Below are 18,298 nucleotides of genomic sequence, written 5' to 3'. Positions count from 1 at the left end.
GTTATGCTTAGCCACAGGAGCGAATATCTCCTAATAGTCAATCCCATAGACTTGACTGTACCCCTTGGCAACCAACCTTGCCTTGTATCTCTCCACAGTACCATCAGATTTGTACTTGATTGTATAAACCCATCTGCATCCAACTGGGACACGTCCCTTAGGAAGATCCACCAACTGCCAAGTATCATTCTTCTCAAGAGCCATCATCTCCTCAGACATAGCTTGTCTCCACTTTGGGTTAAGAATAGCATCATTGACATTCCTGGGAATAGAAGCTGTAGAGAGAGCAGTAACAAAGGCAATACTTGTAAGAGAAAGAGCATCATAGGAAACAAACTGGGCTATAGGATTAGTACAAGCTGTTTTCCCCTTTCTAACAGCAATAGGAAGGTCTAAATCACATGGAGGAGAAGGGATGTCACCTGACTGAGAAAGATGGACCTCAGGATGTGGATCTGGATCCAAAGAGGACTCTTGGTAGGCCTTCTTTCTTTCATTATGCAAGCCTTCACCTCTCTTGTAGGTAATGTGGTAATCCTTCTCCTTATCAGTACCACTATCAACAACTAAATCTGTATTCACATTCACATCCATAGCCCTGTGCTTTCCAATGTCAAGTGTAAAGGGAGAGATGGGTAGAGGATGAAGGAAATCAATAGCCTGTTCACTTCCACAATTCTCCCCCTGAAGAGGATGCTGAGAAGGGGTAAAGAAAGGAATCGATTCAAGGAAGGTGACATCCTTGGAAATAAGACACCGACGAGAAGAAGGATGATAACACTTGTAACCCTTGGTAGTAGAAGAGTACCCAAGGAAGAAACACTTGAGGGCTTTGGGATCAAGTTTAGTACGTGCAGATTTGTTTACATGCACATAACAAACACACCCAAAGACTTTAGGAGGAAGAGAGAAAGCAGAAACCTTGGGAGATAAGATGTCCAAGGGAGATTTGAAAGCAAGAAGTTTGGTAGGCATGCGATTGATGAGAAAGGAGGCAGTGAGGAGAGCAACAAACCAAAAAGTCTTGGGGACATGCATGCCAAACAAGAGACTACGGGTGACCTCCAATAAATGGCGATTCTTCCTCTCAGCAACCCCATTTTGTTGGGGGGTGTCAACACACGCTAGCTGATGGAGAATGCCATTATCAGTAAAGAAGGTTTGGAGGCCACCAAACATGTATTCCCCCCCTTTATCAGATTGAACAATTTTGATCCGAGTGTCGAACTGAGTAAGAATCATCTGATAAAAGGTTTTAAATGCATCACAAACATCACTTTTATGCTTCATAAGAATAATCCAAGTAGCACGAGAAAAATCATCAACAAAGGACACAAAGTAACGATAGCCAAATAAAGAGGTAGTAGGGGAAGGTCCCCAAACAGCAGTGTGCACAATATGAAAAGGAGCAGTAGTTCTATTACCATGATATGGATAAGAGGAACGACAATGTTTGGCAAACATACATGGTTCACATTGAAAACATGAGAAGAAGCAACAGAAGAAAATAAGTGAGGCAATTGTTTCCTCATTACAACAAAAGATGGATGGTCAAGACGACGATGCCATAACATAACAGACTCCACAGAACTACTATCATTACGTCCACACACATAGGACTAGGACTGAGCTGTGGGCAAAAAAGGCTAAAAAAGGTAAAGGCCTTGCTCCTCACGCCCACTACCAATAATCCTCTTCGTCACCAAATCCTGAAAAAAACAATGAGAAGGAAAAAAGGTGACACAACAATTTAAAGATTTTGTCAAATGACTCACAGAGAGAAGATTAAGGGTAAGGTTAGGAACATGAAGGACAGATGTAAGAGAAATAGATGAGGTAACAGGGATATTGCCCTTACCAGAGATGGAGGAAAGGGAGCCATCGGCCACCCGAACCTTATCCTTACCAGAGCAAATGGTATAGGAATCATAATAATGGGACATACCAATCATGTGGTCGGTGGCACCAGAGTCAATGACCCAAGACTGGGTTGCAGTAGAAGCTGAGGTGGAAACCTGCAAAGCAGAGGATAAAGAAGAGCTAGCCACTGTGGGTGTAGGAGATGTGCTCAGCTGTGACATGACCCTGCGGAACACTGCATCGGCCAAAGTAGAGTCATCCTGTGTAGCATCTGTCTTCGTCATAATAGAGTGGGCACCTCGAGCTCCCCCTCGACGGCCACCACGAGCCCCACCGCCTGTACCAGGAGGACGGCCATGAAGAGTCCAACATCTATCCTTGGTGGGCTCAGATCTCCCACAATGATCACCTTTAAATCTGTCTCTGCCACCTCCACTAGCACCACCTGTCTCCACTGCTCTGTCCTCCCCATAAGTAGGCCCCTGGCCTCTACCACCACCACGGGTGTCCCGGAAAGAGGAAGAATTGAGAGCTGATCTCTCAAGGGATGATGCTGGAGCAGGTGCCATAGCAACACGCCGAGTCTCCTCACTCTGTAAATAGCTGCAAACCTCATCAAGAGATGGAAGAGGAGACCTGCCCAAAATCTGGAGCCTGATGGGTTCATACTCAGGGTTCAGCCCACTAAGAAGAGTGAAGACACGCTCCTTTTCAAGAGCACGATACACCTTTGCCTCATCCGCTGGGTTGGTCAATTGGAGATGTAAAACCCGGTCAAATTTCCGAATAAATTTGAACTTTTGGAACCCGGGTGATTTCAGATTTTGATTCAATATTTCCCATGCTAACCTCAAGCTATGGGCAACATCACATCTTTTTCCTGTGCTTGGCATGCTGGTTTGATGGCCTGCGAAGCCTCTCTCTGTCATTAGGCCGAATCCCAGGTAAGAATCCTATTTTATATGTATATATGTTGTATTTTTAATTAATTAGTGTATTAGGGGCAGAATAGTAATTTTTACCATGTAGGACCCCGCACCAAAGCTACCTGTGTTGGGTCTGCTGGCTGGACAGGCTGCAGGACCTCCCCCTTAATTAAACTCAATGTAAGTATAATTTAAAATATATTTATATAATGTTTTGTACAACCAAATAGAGTTAGAAAGGTATTTTAGTAAAATTGACCATGTGGGACCGACTTACCCAGTAGGCAATGCTGTCCCCGATAGTTACCCGTACTCGAATGACCTTTAATGTCGCCCGACATCGAATTATGGATAGAATAGTGTATTAAATACAAATTTCAGATATATAAACTGTTATAGAAATTGATTTAAATCTAAGACTGAAATGCCCTTTAGTGCTTAAATGCCATTACCATATATATATATATAACCTTCTCTTTACTATTACAATCACAACAAACTAAAGGGGCTGAGAGAAACGAATTCTCTCTTGGAAGAACCAGAAAGCAAGAAGGAAAAATAGAGAAGAAAGGAAAAGAAGAAGAAGAACCCTACAACCTACCTTCTACTTCTGAAATTGAACTTAGAGACTCCATTAGAAGGCTGTTGTACCTTGTTTCCTGCTCCTATATTAAGGTAAGCCTTGAATACTTGCTGTCTCCCTCTTTATTTCATTTCTTCTCCATCTCTAGTTCATCTATTAGGAAATTCTACCATTAAAGCATGGGATTTAGAGATTGAGCATGTTTGGACTAATTGGAAACAATTTCTGTCCCTATGAGACCTGAAATTTAGTAGTTCATCAAGTCTGCAGGTTGTATTGCTGTCTTTAATAGTATTTCATAAACCCTAATCTAGTTAATTAGGTTTAATTCTTGAAATTATCAAAATTAGGAAGTTGTTTATGAAATTGAACCCCTATGTAGGTAGACCCACTTTAATATGGTGTTAAAACACCAAGATTTACCCTTGCATGTAAGGATCAGCCCAAAAATAGGAAAAACCCCAAATTCGGACACACTCCCGGATGGAGTTGCAGGCCCAGAGGAGGTCGACCGGCTCCTTTGGAGTTTGCATCCGGCTGGTCATTTTTGAAGCCTTTGATGCCCTGTTATGTTGGGGTTTGCCCTGACACTGCATGGACCTAATAAACACTATTTTGTCATGATATTTAGGACTGTTTCTCTACTGTCTTTGTGTGCTTTGCTGATCTATTGGAGAACTCCCTAGTTGAACTAGACTCTAATACAGGTAAGGGGATTCGACCTTAATTTCCTGCGTGTTTATTACATTAATTTCAACTTTATGCTGAATGCCATGCTCATGCATCATTACCTCTATACCTGGAGCATGTAGTTTTCTAGCTTTTATTTAATGCATTAGACTGCATGTAAAATAGGTTGCACAAAGACATACTGCATTGCATTTGCATTGATTATTTATATGATGTGAATTTATGATGATGGAATTCGATAATTTATAACTCAGATCATGCTTGCCTCATCATGTTTAGACTGCACTGGGCTAAGTGGATATTCATTACCCAGTACTGCGCCCCTTACCAACAAGGGGAAAGGTGTTGGACAACCCGTGGCAGAGACCGATGTGTTAGCTCCGGGATGCCATCTTCTGTCCCATGTTAGCGGGTCCCTATTTCCGCTGTGGGAATAAACAAGCAGGGTTGGTCATTTGGGGGTCTGTCGGGGTCCGATGTGTTAGTTCCGGAACTGGCGGGTCCTCACCGTGGTAGAATGGTTTCGCTCGGGTGACCGAAGGGTCAGTTCCGGGACCGAGGTTAGCATCTACCACTAGTAGTAGTACTTATACCCCATGAGACTTAGTATCTGTGCTAGGAACATGTTAGTTTAGCACATGCATCATGAATTTATTGTGTTTGTATGCTTGTACCCCCCCTTACTAGGCTCAGTTGAGAGCTCACCCCTGTGGATATCCTTATTTTTCAGGTGATTTAGTTACTTCTAATGTTGGATTTGCTGTGGAGTTTGAAGTGCACGATACTTCGTGCGTGCGTGATGATTAGGCGACCTCTCGATCTTTGCACGATAGTCAGGCTACCTCCCACTCTTTTATGCTTTATAAATGCTTTATATATTTATAGAATAGTTTCTTGTATACTTTTACTCTGTGCTACCTTTGAGAACTGTATAGTTGTATCACAAGCCTTATCATTTATATAAATGAAATATCATTTAGACTTCTCTTACTAATGATGTTATCTCTATTAATTAAATTGTTTCCGCTGCCTTTGATTACTGTATCTGTGAGCAATGATTGTGAATAGGGTACTGCACTTGAGATCCTTGGGGATTGGTTAGATGTCAGAGACATCCCGCCACACTTGGCCCTTAATAACCGGGCCAGGGTGTGACAGGAGATCCCTGTAATGATCATACTCTTCCAAAAGACCAATATAGGCATTGTAGTACTCAGAAATAGTCTTATCACCCTGCTTCATTGCATTAATTTTTTGGCAAAGTTGATAAACTTTGGCAGAGTCACCCACCCTATCAAATGTCTGGGCGACACTGTCCCAAATAGCCTTGGCAGTTTCCTTTCTCATAAATCTTCTCCCAATCTCGGGCTTCATGGAGAAGATGAGCCATGTCATGACTGTGGAATTTTCGGTCTCCCATTTCTCATAAGTAGGGGAACCAAGAGCTGGAGCAGTAATGGTGCCTGTAATATACCCAAGCTTCCCTTTGCTCCTAAGGGAAAGCTTCACTGAGTGAGACCAATCCAAATAATTGGTGTTGTCTAATTTCACAATGGAGATCTGTGGGTGTGAGGTCTCAAAGACAAACTGTGAGGCTATCGGAGTAGGTTGTGATTCAGCCGTGCCAAGCCCAGTGGCATCAGATTCAGCCATATTGTGGGGATAAAAGAGGCACTTAACCATGCACAAGTAACTCCAAATAAATTGGGGAGTACACACTCAACCCAAATAAAGATTCCAATCTCAAGAAATAAATTCCAGCAGAAAAAAAAAACAGGTAAAATCTGGACAGAACTTCACCCAACACCTTCCAAGGAGAAACACCCACTCAAACAAGTTCTAAGACCTTAAACAAGGTATCCATAAACACTTCTCAACCAAGGGAGGAGTCCATGGTACTCCAAATGCAAGAAAAAGAGGAAGCAGCAGTCACAGTTTATACCTGGGCAGAAAAAGGAACCCCACGAAAATGAGCTATGCTCTAGCAAGAGAACCCTTCAGCAAGGAGACACACATGAGGCATAAAAAGCATCCTTGTACGATCCTAATGAGTTATTCCAAGCTCCAAACCCATGCCGAGAGAAGAAAACACAGGAGCTGCAACTTTGAGATGGCGGAAAACCTAGGTGAAGCTTGGTTGACTTCAAACACTTCAATGGGGCTTCAATACAGCTCAAGGATCATCTTCAAACACTTAAACAGGTTGCAAAGAACCTATTTCATCTATCTACAGCAAGTTTTAGGATTTCAAGGAGAGGAAAAGAATAGAGAAAGAGGACTGATACGACTCTCAAACCTAAAGCTCTGATACCGAGTTGGATTTTAGGTTAGAGATGTAAGTGAGAGAAGGACGAGAGGTTGAAGAAGAAGGAGATGAGAAGGAGAGCAAGAAGAGAATAGAGAGATATTTCGATTGTCAATCTTGGGTGTTGGAGAGACTTCTCCACACTTTATATTACTTGAATAGAACTAAAGGAGTTATTACATCCACCTCCCTAGGGAGGTACAAGGTAAAAAAGGACAAACAAGATAAAATACATAACAAGGCAACTTGTCCAAAGTCTAGTTCCCAAACTACCTCTGTTACATATCTACTAACAGCTCTAACAGAACAATCATCATTGATCGAATCCCAAAGAAATTTCAGACGTAATTTGAGCAACAAATCAACCAAACAGATAATCCTAGTTTGATCAGCAGTAGCAGAAGGATCTTCGACACGATTAGGGTTTTCGACCAACCAACCAACCAGATTATTGTTCAGGTAGCAAATCAACAAACGACATCAACAAATCTTCGTTCAACAAACCCTAATAATACTTTTCGATTAGGGTTTTCAGCAGAATATCAAACAGGGTATATCAGCAGTACAACTTTTTCTTTGATCGATCAAAGCATCAATTAGCATGATATATCAGTTGGAAGTTAATGAATGTACAAGAACAAGTAGAAAGTTGGAGGAAAAGAAGAAGAGAGAAGATGGTGGAATGTTCTGTGTTGGAGTATTCTCTCCAACACACCTATCTTACTTTACAATAATAAGAAAGGAAAAACATACACCTCCCTAGGGAGGTAAAAGGTAAAAAAAAAAAAAAAAATTACAATATAAAGCAACTAGACAACAATCTAGTTCCAAAAGTACCCTTATTACATAAACTCTAACACTCCCCGTCAAGCTGAAGAATAATGTCATGCATTCCCAGCTTACATAATAGGGTACCAAACTGGAGAGAAGTAAGCCCTTTGGTGAAGATGTCTGTCAGTTGATCACTAGTCTTCACCAAAGGGGGGCACAAATGCAGCCAGAGTCTATCTTCTCCTTACAGAAGTATCAGTCTATTTCGATGTGCTTTGTTTTGTCATGTTGCACCGGGTTGTGAGCGATGCTTATAGCTGTTTTTCTATCACAGTAGAGCCGCATAGGTCCTTTAGTGTCAAACCCCAACTCCTGGACCAATTGTCTCAACCATATGAGTTCATAAACTCCATGAGCCATAGCCCTAAATTCTGCTTTTGCACTAGATCTAGCTACAACAGGTTGTTTGTTACTTCTCCATGTGACTAAGTTACTGATCGGGCCATAATTATTCATGAAAAGTGTTATTTAGTTTATGTTTTTTACTGAATATTCATGATTAATTTGACTACACTATGTAATTTTCTATGATTGCAGGCATACGATGGCAACTCGAATATTTATTGGTTTTAGCGGTAATTGTGTGCTTAAAATATTTACGAGCCTTCAAGGAGTCAGCATCAACGTTGCACGGAGATGATACAAGCGTGAGAAGTCAGTTTAATTACGAGCCGGATTTCGGTTTTGAAGTTAGGGGGAAGAAGATATAAAAAATAAATAAATAAAGATTGAAGGGCAAAAAGGGGAATATAGTTTTTAAGAGAAGAGGGGGGAGGAGCCATGTGCAGCCCACGATTCTCTCTCTCCTATCTCTCCTCCAACTCTCTCACGATTTTCTCTCCGATCTTCTAAATCCTTCTCCCTAAAATCTCTCTTCCCTATTTTTTTCTCTCTCCCACATCTAACTCCCTCCACATGCCACCCACAGCTCTCACATCTCTCCCTAAAATCCATATCCCCATAAAATCCCATTGGCCCTCCAAAAATCTCTTTTTCTCTTTCCTAAAACCCCTCCACGTTTTCTTCTCTCTTTCCCCTAAATCCCTCTAATCTCTCCACGGTTTCCCATCTTCCTAAAATCCCAACTCCTCTAAAATCTCTTTGGATTATATTCTATTTTGTTATTATTTTTTTATCTCTCTCCAACAACCACGATCTATATAGCAGCCCCTTCCATCTTCCACCAGAATGCTTCTCTTCTCAATCCCTTTCTTCTTCTTCACGTTTTATCTTGGGAACCAGTGCGCGAAGCAGCCTTACCATTACCGTTTTAGCAGCCTTATTGCATCACCTCATTGTGCTCGTTGTGTTCCATGGAAGATTACCGTTGCTGCCCCCTGTCAATTAGCACCATGAGTGGCTAAGTTCCCTTTGCCTTTGGGTGTAGATGAACCTTTGAAAATTGTTATTTAATTTCTGGTTTAAGCATACTTAATTGTTTGATGTTGAGACTCCCTTTGTAAATGATTCTAATTGAATTATTTAGTTTAGAGAATCTGTTTCTGTGATTCATATTTTCTATTCAAGCAATAGCTTTTATCGAAATTTTGGTTGCACCGATGATAGCTTATAATTGACCGAACTAAGCGTGCTAAGCGTATGAGAAAGACGATAGTGATCTGCAAGATTGGTTATAACTAGGATGAACTAAAATTATCATTGTATGGTTGCATTAGGCTTGTAGCTATAATGAACCGAAGTATGTGCCAGAGTTAAATAATCATGTCAATGGGGATTTGAAACCTAAAGGCTGTTTTTCTCATCAATTCTCTCTTTTGTTAATTAGTCGTTAATTTAGCTTTAAATTTTGCAAATTGTTTTCAAAACCACTTTCACATCATCTTAGTAGATTTAGCCTTCCAGTTCCCCGTGGATTCGATCCCTTCTTACCACTGTCCTAGCAGTAATTTAGGGTTTATTTTTTATCTCTTAACAACACGATCAGTTACCTCCCACAAACGTGCAATAATAGATGTAGACCTTCTGTCTAAGATGGATCCAGCCCAATTGGCATCTGTGAAGCCTTCTATTCTCAAGTGATTGTGCCTGGCATACAATAGTCCTTTCCTTAGAGAGGACTTCAACTATCTGAGAATGTGGTATATAGCATCCAAGTGCCCACTCTTAGGAGCATGCATAAATTGACTCACCAGTCACCACTCCCACTGCATAAGAAATATCTGGGAGAGTCAGAGACAGATAGATGAGCTTCCCTACTAGCCTCTGGTACTTCCCTGCATTAACAAGAGAGGGACCAAAATCTTCTCTTAGTTTGTAATCCTGCTTAATAGGAGAACTTGCTGGTTTGCAGCCCAACAACCTTGTCTCTTTCAACAAATCAAGAACAAACTTCCTTTGACTTATGTTGATTCCCCTCTTGGACCTTGACACTTCAATTCTTAAGAATTATTTCAAGGGACCTAAATCTTTAATCTCAAATTGTAGAGCCAGGTAGCTCTTCAGCCTAGCTATCTCAGCTTTGTCATCTCCAATCACTACAATGTCATCAACATAGACAATAAGGGCTGTAATAGTACCATTACCTCGCCGGTTGAATAAGGTGTGATCAGCTTGACTCTGAGAATACCCATTCTTCAGAATAGCCTGCTTGAACCTCTCAAACCAAGCTTTTGGAGACTGTTTGAGACCTTATAAAGCCTTCTTGAGGAGACACACCTTCCATTCAGTTGAAGGGAACTTGAAGCCAGGAGGGGGATGCATGTACACTTCCTCCTCTAAGTCACCATGGAGGAAAGAATTCTTCACATCCAACTGATACAGTGGTCAATCTCTATTTGTTGCCAATGATAAGAGGACCCTTATAGAATTATGCTTAGTCACAGGAGCAAATGTCTCTTGATAGTCAATCATGTACGCCTGACTATACCCTTTGGCCACCAACCTTGCCTTGTACCGCTCAACCGCACCATCTGACTGATACTTGATTGTGTAGACCCACCTGCATCTGACTGGAACTCTCCCCATAGGAAGCTCTACCAATTTCCAACTACCATTCTTTTCAAGAGCCATCATTTCCTCAGACATAGCTTGCTTCCACTTTGGGTCAGACATAGCCTCAATGACATTCTTGGGAATGGAAACAGAGGAGAGAGCAACAGTAAAAGTAAGACTTGTAGGAGAGAGAACATCATAGGAAACAAATTGGGCAATAGGATTAGTGCAAACTCTCTTTCCCTTTCTAACAGCAATAGGAAGGTCTAAATCAAAAGAAAGAGAAGGGATGTCACTTGCCTAAGGAGGATGGAGCTTAGGATGTGGATCCAAAGAGGACTCTTGGAAGGTCTTCTTCCTCAAGCTGCCTCTTTTGCACACATTTAACTCCTTCGTATTGTCAGAACTAACACATGATTGATCATCAATATCAACAACAGCCCCTTCTTTGTGTTTCCTAATATCAAACAGAAATTGAGAAGTAGGCAAAGGTGGGAGGAAAGGGATATCAAACGCCTCTTCATTCCCACTATTCTCCCCTTGAAGAGGATGCTAATGAGGAGTGAAGAAAGGTATAGATTCAAAGAATGTGACATCTTTGGAGAGAAGTCTCCTTCGGAAACTTTGGAGAGAAGACGCCTTCGGGGAGAGGGATGGTAGCACTTATAGCCCTTGGTAGAGGAGGAATATAAATATCCAAGGAACTAATGATTATATAACTATGAGTTTATGGTCTTGTTGCATTATATCTTGTTGTAATATGGGTCCAAGGGTAAATCTGTCCGTGGGGGTATTCTTGTATGTAGGTTTTAGCCCAACATTGCTTAGTTATAGTTTTGTCATATGTTTTCAATATTATAAATAAAGGCTGGGCTATGATCACTTGGATCAAGCCAGTATTCACGGAATTCCACATGGTATTAGGGTCAAAAATATTCTAGGGATATGGGAAGTAAAATTTTTTCGATTTTTTCTCCCTTCTTTTTCTTTTTCGTTATTCTGCCCTAAAACCACCCACCGCCAGCCCCTCCACCAGCCACCACCCAACCCCCCGCCGCCTCCGCCAGTCCCTCCCTCCTTTTTCCGCCACCTTTACACACCCCGGGGTAGGGCTTCCACCTTGTTCAAATTTTTTTAATCCCTTGGTGGTGAGTTGACTCACCACCAAGGGTTCGTTTTTTCCCCTATACATGTTCTAACTTTTTTTTTGGGGATTTGTCTCTGCCAATTTTTCTCTAGCCACCATGCCTGACGAGTCCGAGATCACGACTGCTTCGACTGGTTCTGACGATTCCAACCAGCGGGACTTTGTTCCCTTTCGGGTGAATCCCGTAAAGTTGAATGGCAACAATTATCTTCTGTGGTCTCGTTCCTGTTTATTTGCTATTGGTTCCCGTGAGCTCTCTGGTTATATCACGGGCACTAAGGTCAGGCCTACAGAGGCTGGATCGGCTCAGGATCGATGGATGAATTTCAATTTTTTGGTGATGTCCTATCTGGTTAATTCTATGGACCAAACCATTGCTGGTCATTATCTGCTCCTTAACACCGCTGCAAAAATTTGGAAGACGGCTAATGACACATACTCTCAGGTTGGGAATGCAGCCCAATGCTATGAACTCCGTTAGAAGCTCCATACTACCAAACAGCTGGAGTTCTCTGTCCCAATATTACAATACCATGTGCACACTGTGGTAGGAATTGGATTTTTTGGGTACTTTTACGACTACAACGGATGTTGACGCTACAGCCTTCAGGAAGTGGGAGGATGGTTTACGGCTGTTTGATTTTTTGGCCGGCCTACACATTGAATTTGACAATACCAAGTCCAATATTTTGAATCGGGATCCTCTTCCCTCTTTGGAACAGGCCTATGTCATACTTTCGGCTGAGGACACGAGGCACACTGCCATGGTTCATCCTGTCACTCAGGAACGATCAGCCCTTGTTTCTGGTTCTCAATCTTCCCGTGGTAATTACTCTCGTCCTCCTACTGATCGGCCAACTAGTGATCGCCCGCCTTTTAAACGTGATCATTGTGGGAAGGACTGGCAAACCAAGGACCGATGTTGGAAGCTTCATGGTCGTCCTACGGATACTCGTGGGCGTGGAAAGGGGGGTTCCAATCGGCCCAGTACCTTTCGTGCTAATCAGGTTGCTACTGAAGATCCATCTGAACAGTCTCTTTCCTCTGTGATGGTTAAGTTGTAAAATCTGCAGGATATGATGAATCGTTTGGACACATCTTCTTCGGCATCTGTATCTCCTTCCATGGCGGCTTCGGCTTTGTCTCTACCTGCTCCTTCCAATGCACCTTCTTCCACAGGTATTTCTTTTGGTGGGAATTGCACCTCGGTCATGCCTGACTCTTGGGTTATTGACTCAGGGGCAACTGACCATATGATAGGTTCTTCCTCTGTTTTTACCACATATAATCCCCTTTTAGGCCAATCAAAGGTTCGGGCTGCTGATGGGTTCTCTTTCTTCTATTTCTGGGAAGGGATCCGTTCAGTGCATCTCCTCTCTCACTCTTTCCTCTGTTTTACATGTTCCTAAGTTTACTACTAACTTGCTGTCCATTAGTAGTCTAACTAAGGATTTAAACTACAAAGTAATCTTTTATCCAACTCATTGTTTATTTCAGGATTTGGAAACGGACAGTACGATTGCATGTGGTAAGGTGGTTGGTGGTCTGTACGTGCTTGAAAGTTCCCAAACAGCATTGACATCACAGCCGGCATCTTCTACTTTTGAATCTGCATTGTTTGAGTTAAATAATTGGCATCGTCGTTTGGGCCATCCCCCAATTGGGGTTTTATCTGTTTTATTTCCTAGTTTGGTGAAACAATGTAATAAACACAATTTTTCTTGTGATGCTTGCACTTTGGCAAAACAAAGTCGGAGTATTTTTCCTATTTCAGATAATAGAAGTTTGAGTCCTTTTGGTTTAATTCATTCTGATGTTTGGGGCCCTGCCCGTTGTGTTTCTACCTCTGGGTTTCGATGGTTTGTCACATTTATCGATTGTTTTAGCCAGACGACTTGGGTCTATTTGATGCATAGCAAGAGTGATGTGTTCAATTGTTTTATGTTATTCCACAAGATGGTCCAGACACAGTTTGATGCCAAGGTGAAGATTCTTCGCTCAAATAATGGCAAGGAATATATGGATGGTGCTTTCCGTTCCTATTTGGATAGTCATGGGATCATACACCAGGCTTCTTGTGTTGACACTGCCGCTCAAAATGGAGTGGCTGAACGCAAGAACAGACATCTATTGGAGGTAGCTCGTTCCCCTATGTTCACCATGTCTGTCTCTCCTCGTTTCTGGGGTGATGCCGTGCTTACAGCTACTTACCTCATCAATCGACTTCCATCTCGTGTCTTGGGTGGCCGCTGTCCCTTGGATATGTTGGTTGGCAAATCCACCTTTGTGGTGCCCCCAAGAGTGTTTGGCTGTGTTGTGTTTGCACGAAATCACCACGTTCATGGTAAGCTTGATCCCAGAGGATTATGGTGCATTTTTCTTGGTTACTCACCGACTCAGAAGGGTTATAAATGCTACCATCCTCCTACCCGAAAGGTGTTGGTCACCATGGATGTTGTCTTTCAGGAGTCGGAAGCTTACTTTCCACCGCCGGTACCTCTGCAGGGGGAGACTCAAAGTAATGAAGAGGTCCCGCTGATTACTCCTTTAGATGTTGAGATACCAACCATTGAAGATGTTTCTATTGAACTAGCGGATGGAGTTACAAGTCAAGAACAAGAAGTGGGACAGATTGAGCAACAGGTGCAAGGGGAGAGACTTGTGGAGCAGAAATACACTCGGGGAACTGATTTTTCTACAGATGGTCCTCAGTACAAAGAGAAAGAAACCATCACTGCTGCACCACCTACGCAATCGGCATCTGTTCCTACTCCAAATCTTGCTCCTAGTCATACTTCTGGTAAGCCCCCTCTTGATCCTAGTCTTGATTTACCCATTGTTGTTCGCAGACAAAAAAGAAGTTGCACTCAGCATCCTATCTCAAATTTTGTGTCCTACAACTCTTTAACTCCTGCCTTTCATGCTTTCATATCCTCTTTGTCCTCTGTCTCTATACCTAACACTTGGCAGGAAGCAATAGCCGAACCAAAATGGAACGAGGCAATGAATGAAGAAATGCTTGCCCTTGCTAAAAATCAGACTTGGGATTTGGTAAGCTCTCCACATGGGAAGAGGCCTATTGGTTGTAAATGGGTCTTTGTGGTAAAGCACAAGGCTGATGGTTCTGTGGAGAGATACAAGGCGAGATTGGTCGCCAAAGGGTTCACTCAAACCCAAGGAATCGATTATCAAGAGACTTTTGCTCCTGTAGCGAAGATGAATACTATACGGGTCATCATTTCTTGTGTTGTAAATCAAGGATGGGAACTCCAACAACTCGATGTGAAGAATGCCTTCCTACATGGAGACTTGGAAGAAGATTTCTACATGGAGGTACCCCCGGGTTTTACCTCTTCAGAGACTCGGGGGAAAGTGTGCAAGTTAAAGAAGGCCCTATATGGTCTGAAGCAGTCCCCAAGGGCTTGGTTTGGCCGATTCCACAAGGCTATGATCGCATATGGGTATAAGCAGAGTAATGCAGACCACACATTGTTTGTTAAGAGAGTGGGACAGCAAGTTACCCTTTTGATTGTCTATGTTAATGACAAAGTAATTACAAGCAGTGATGCACATGAGATTCAAAAGCTGAAAGCTTATTTGGGCACGGAGTTTGAAGTCAAAGATTTGGGCAAATTGAGGTACTTCCTAGGGATTGAGGTTGCCTATTCAGCTAAAGGCATATCTCTCTCTCAAAGGAAATATACCTTGGATTTATTGAAAGAAACAAGGATGCTTGGGTGTAAACCACCAGATACCCCTCTGGAGCCCAACACACATTTGAAGAGTAAGGAAGGTGAGCCAGTGGACAAAGGCAGCTATCAGAGATTAGTGGGTCGATTGATTTACCTCTCACATACCCGGCCAGATATCACATTTGTTGTAAGCGTTGTCATCCAATACATGCATGACCCTCACTCTTCTCACTTGGAAGAAGCATACAGAATTCTCCGTTACCTCAAGTCAGCTCCAGGGAAAAGAGTATTGTTCCCTCCACACAACCATCTCCGCATAGAAGCATACACTGATGCAGATGGGGCTGGCAGTCCTGATGATAGGAAGTCCACATCTGCATATTGCACATTTGTTGGAGGTAACCTAACTACTTGGAGAAGCAAAAAACAAGCTGTTGTGGCTCGATCTAGTGCTGAAGCTGAATTCCGAGCTATGGTACAGGGTATTTGTGAGCTTCTTTGGCTCAAAGGGCATCTTCAAGATTTGGGGATGAATGCTGATCTTCCTATGCGACTCTACTATGACAGCAAGTCAACAATCAACATTGCTTACAACCCGGTCCAACATGATCGGACGAAACATGTTGAGATTGACCGACACTTCATCAAAGAGAAGATGGAACAAGGAATTATTTATATTTCATTCATTCAGTTTAGTGAACAGTTGGCTGATATCCTCACCAAAGGAATCAGTATAAAATTGTTTTTCCTATTATTAGCAAGTTGGGCATGTTTGATATGTATGCACCAACTTGAGGGGGAGTGTTGTAATATGGGTCCAAGGGTAAATCTGTCCGTGGGGGTATTCTTGTATGTGGGTTTTAGTCCCACATTGCTTAGTTATAGTTTTATCATATGATTTCAATATTATAAATAAAGGCTGGGCTGTGATCACTTGGATCAAGCCAGTATTCATGGAATTCCACATCTGTTATAACAAAATCATAACATGTTTGTCATCATCAAAAAGGGGAAGATTGTTGGGAATATGCTTCCCTCCCTCCATGTTTGTTTTGATGATAACAAACGTGTTGACACAAGCCACTGTATATTAATATGTCAGCAGGTTTGATGATAAAATAAAGAAGATCATGCCGAGAATGAAAAGACATAAAGCACAAGGAAGATCAAGACTTTGAAGACTTGGACTCTATAGCAAAGAAGATCTTAAAGAAGAGATCATTTTGAAGATTGAAGAACATCACTTGAAGAAATTAAGTTAAAGTTTCTTTGGACATGAAGATGTTCCAGTGTACATATATAGAAACACACTCGCATATTTGTATTGCATTTGCATATATATCAATGAAATTGCATTTGCATCTTGCAGAGACTCTGGGAAGTGACTTAAAGACCTAAGAAATCCCTAGCATAAGTTGGGAAAAGATTGGACTAAAGACCGTAGGTAATAGGCTGTCAAAATGCTCTAAAAACTCAAATGGTTAGACAACCGGTCGACTGGTTGCAGAGCCCAAATCGACCACTTGGTCACAGTGAGCAAGCGGTTCCAACCGGTTCCTTAAACCGGTCGCCCAACACCAACCAGTTGGACAACCGGTCGACCGATGATCGACCGGCAGGACAAATACTGCTCCAAAGGCTATTTTATCCGATCGACCGGATGGGCCAAAAATAGATCCGTTAGAGCACATTTTGCACATGTTTTTAGAGTCTTTAATGAATCTATAAATAAAGAACATGTCAGACCTTTTCACTTATCCATTACAGTCCAAAATACTACTTTTGTGAAAGGTGAAAAGCTATTTCAAAGCTTTACCACATTGAAGTCTAGTAATCTCCCACAAGTCCATTTAAGGGTGACTTCAATTCTTAGGCCTTCATAAGCATTCTTTATCAAGAGAAGGTCAAGTTCATCTGCATTCATATACATATCATTCATTACTTGCAAGGAGGACATGTCACACTCCTTGCCTAGGTAAACCTTACCTTTTCTCATTATATTTACTGTTTATGCTTTTAATGTAAGAAAACATTGGTGTATTAATCTAGACTATACTTAGATTAGTACAAGGATTCTCTCATCCTTAAGAGATTAGTAGGATTCTCTTATCCTGGTAAAAAGAGTTAGGATTCTCTTATCCTGTGAAAAAGATTTAGGATCCTCTTATCCTGTGAAAAAGATTGTAAAAGTGTTCTTCCCACCTATTATACTGAAAGGAAGATACTAATGAAATTCTCTCAAGATTGAGAGGAGTGAATGTAGGCTAGGTTAGCCGAACCACTATAAATCTTGTGTCTTCTTATTTGAGCATTTTATTTCTTACTTTACTTTAAAGATCAAATTGGAAGATAAATCAAAAAAGGGTATATCACTAGTGGTAACCTATTCACCCCACCCCCCTCTAGGTTATCTCACATCTTCTTCGATCAATTATGAACTAGGGTTCCACAAAGTAGAATGAACAGCATAGGCTGTTGTACACCACAAACTAGAACCTAAAACAACTTTCAAAACAAATATCAAGGAGAAAGCAAGTACTGGTTCCAGCTATGATACAATGTAGCAAACAAGGATCTGAAACCAGTACCTGCCAAGTAGAAGAGACAGGAGAGAACGATGGGAGAAAGAGAGAAGAGAATTGCTGAACCACGATAGATTCAACTTGTATGTCTATCGTGGCTATCATCCTTTATTTATAATAGCAAACCAAATAGACTCCTAGTAGGAGTATACACTGGACAAGACAAAGACTAACTACCAACTAATAAGGGAACTCCAAGAAACATAAGCGTATCACGATAGGGACACTCCCCTATCGTGATCACCAACTAATCCTATGAGTATACTGCAGAGTATTTGACAACCATACCCCTAAGGTATATGTACACAACTTAACAATGAGGATTGAAATGTTTATGGCAAGGTAACAGCAACAACATAGGCAATGGAGACAACAAGTGGAATTTACTCTCATCTCCCCCACCCACCAAACAGCCATGGTGAAAGAAATTCTCTTTTCCTTCACTTGTTTCAGCTTTAACAAGAGGGAGCTGGAGGCCTCACAACCACAAATTTCTATCGTACATGCTGCCATCTCCCCCCCCCCCCCCAACAAAAAGAAAAGGATAAAATTTTATCCATCATGGTGTGTTAGCTATATTTAGCATGTCCAATATCAACTGAAATTTTCTCCATTTAGCAAAATAATAAAAAGACCTTCCAAAATACCTAGAAAAGATAACTCAAAACATAGTTGAGTTACAATTAAATATAATTTACAATCAACAATAGTGTCCTACTTAAACAAACTT

At 41.6% G+C, this 18,298-nt stretch overlaps 1 protein-coding gene across 1 annotated transcript in view; it reads right to left on the bottom strand.

Moving 5' to 3' along the window:
* Positions 1-18,298, bottom strand: part of LOC122648495 (chaperone protein dnaJ 13-like) — a 116,493-nt gene that overhangs the window by 5,333 nt on the left and 92,862 nt on the right. The gene's annotated exons all lie outside the window — the stretch shown is intronic.

The sequence above is a fragment of the Telopea speciosissima genome, chromosome 1 (genome assembly GCF_018873765.1).
Source record: "Telopea speciosissima isolate NSW1024214 ecotype Mountain lineage chromosome 1, Tspe_v1, whole genome shotgun sequence".
In the NCBI taxonomy this organism is placed as follows: Eukaryota; Viridiplantae; Streptophyta; class Magnoliopsida; order Proteales; family Proteaceae; genus Telopea; species Telopea speciosissima.
The sequence above is the reverse complement of the archived record's forward strand: the minus strand, read 5'-3'. Positions and strand labels throughout refer to the sequence as shown.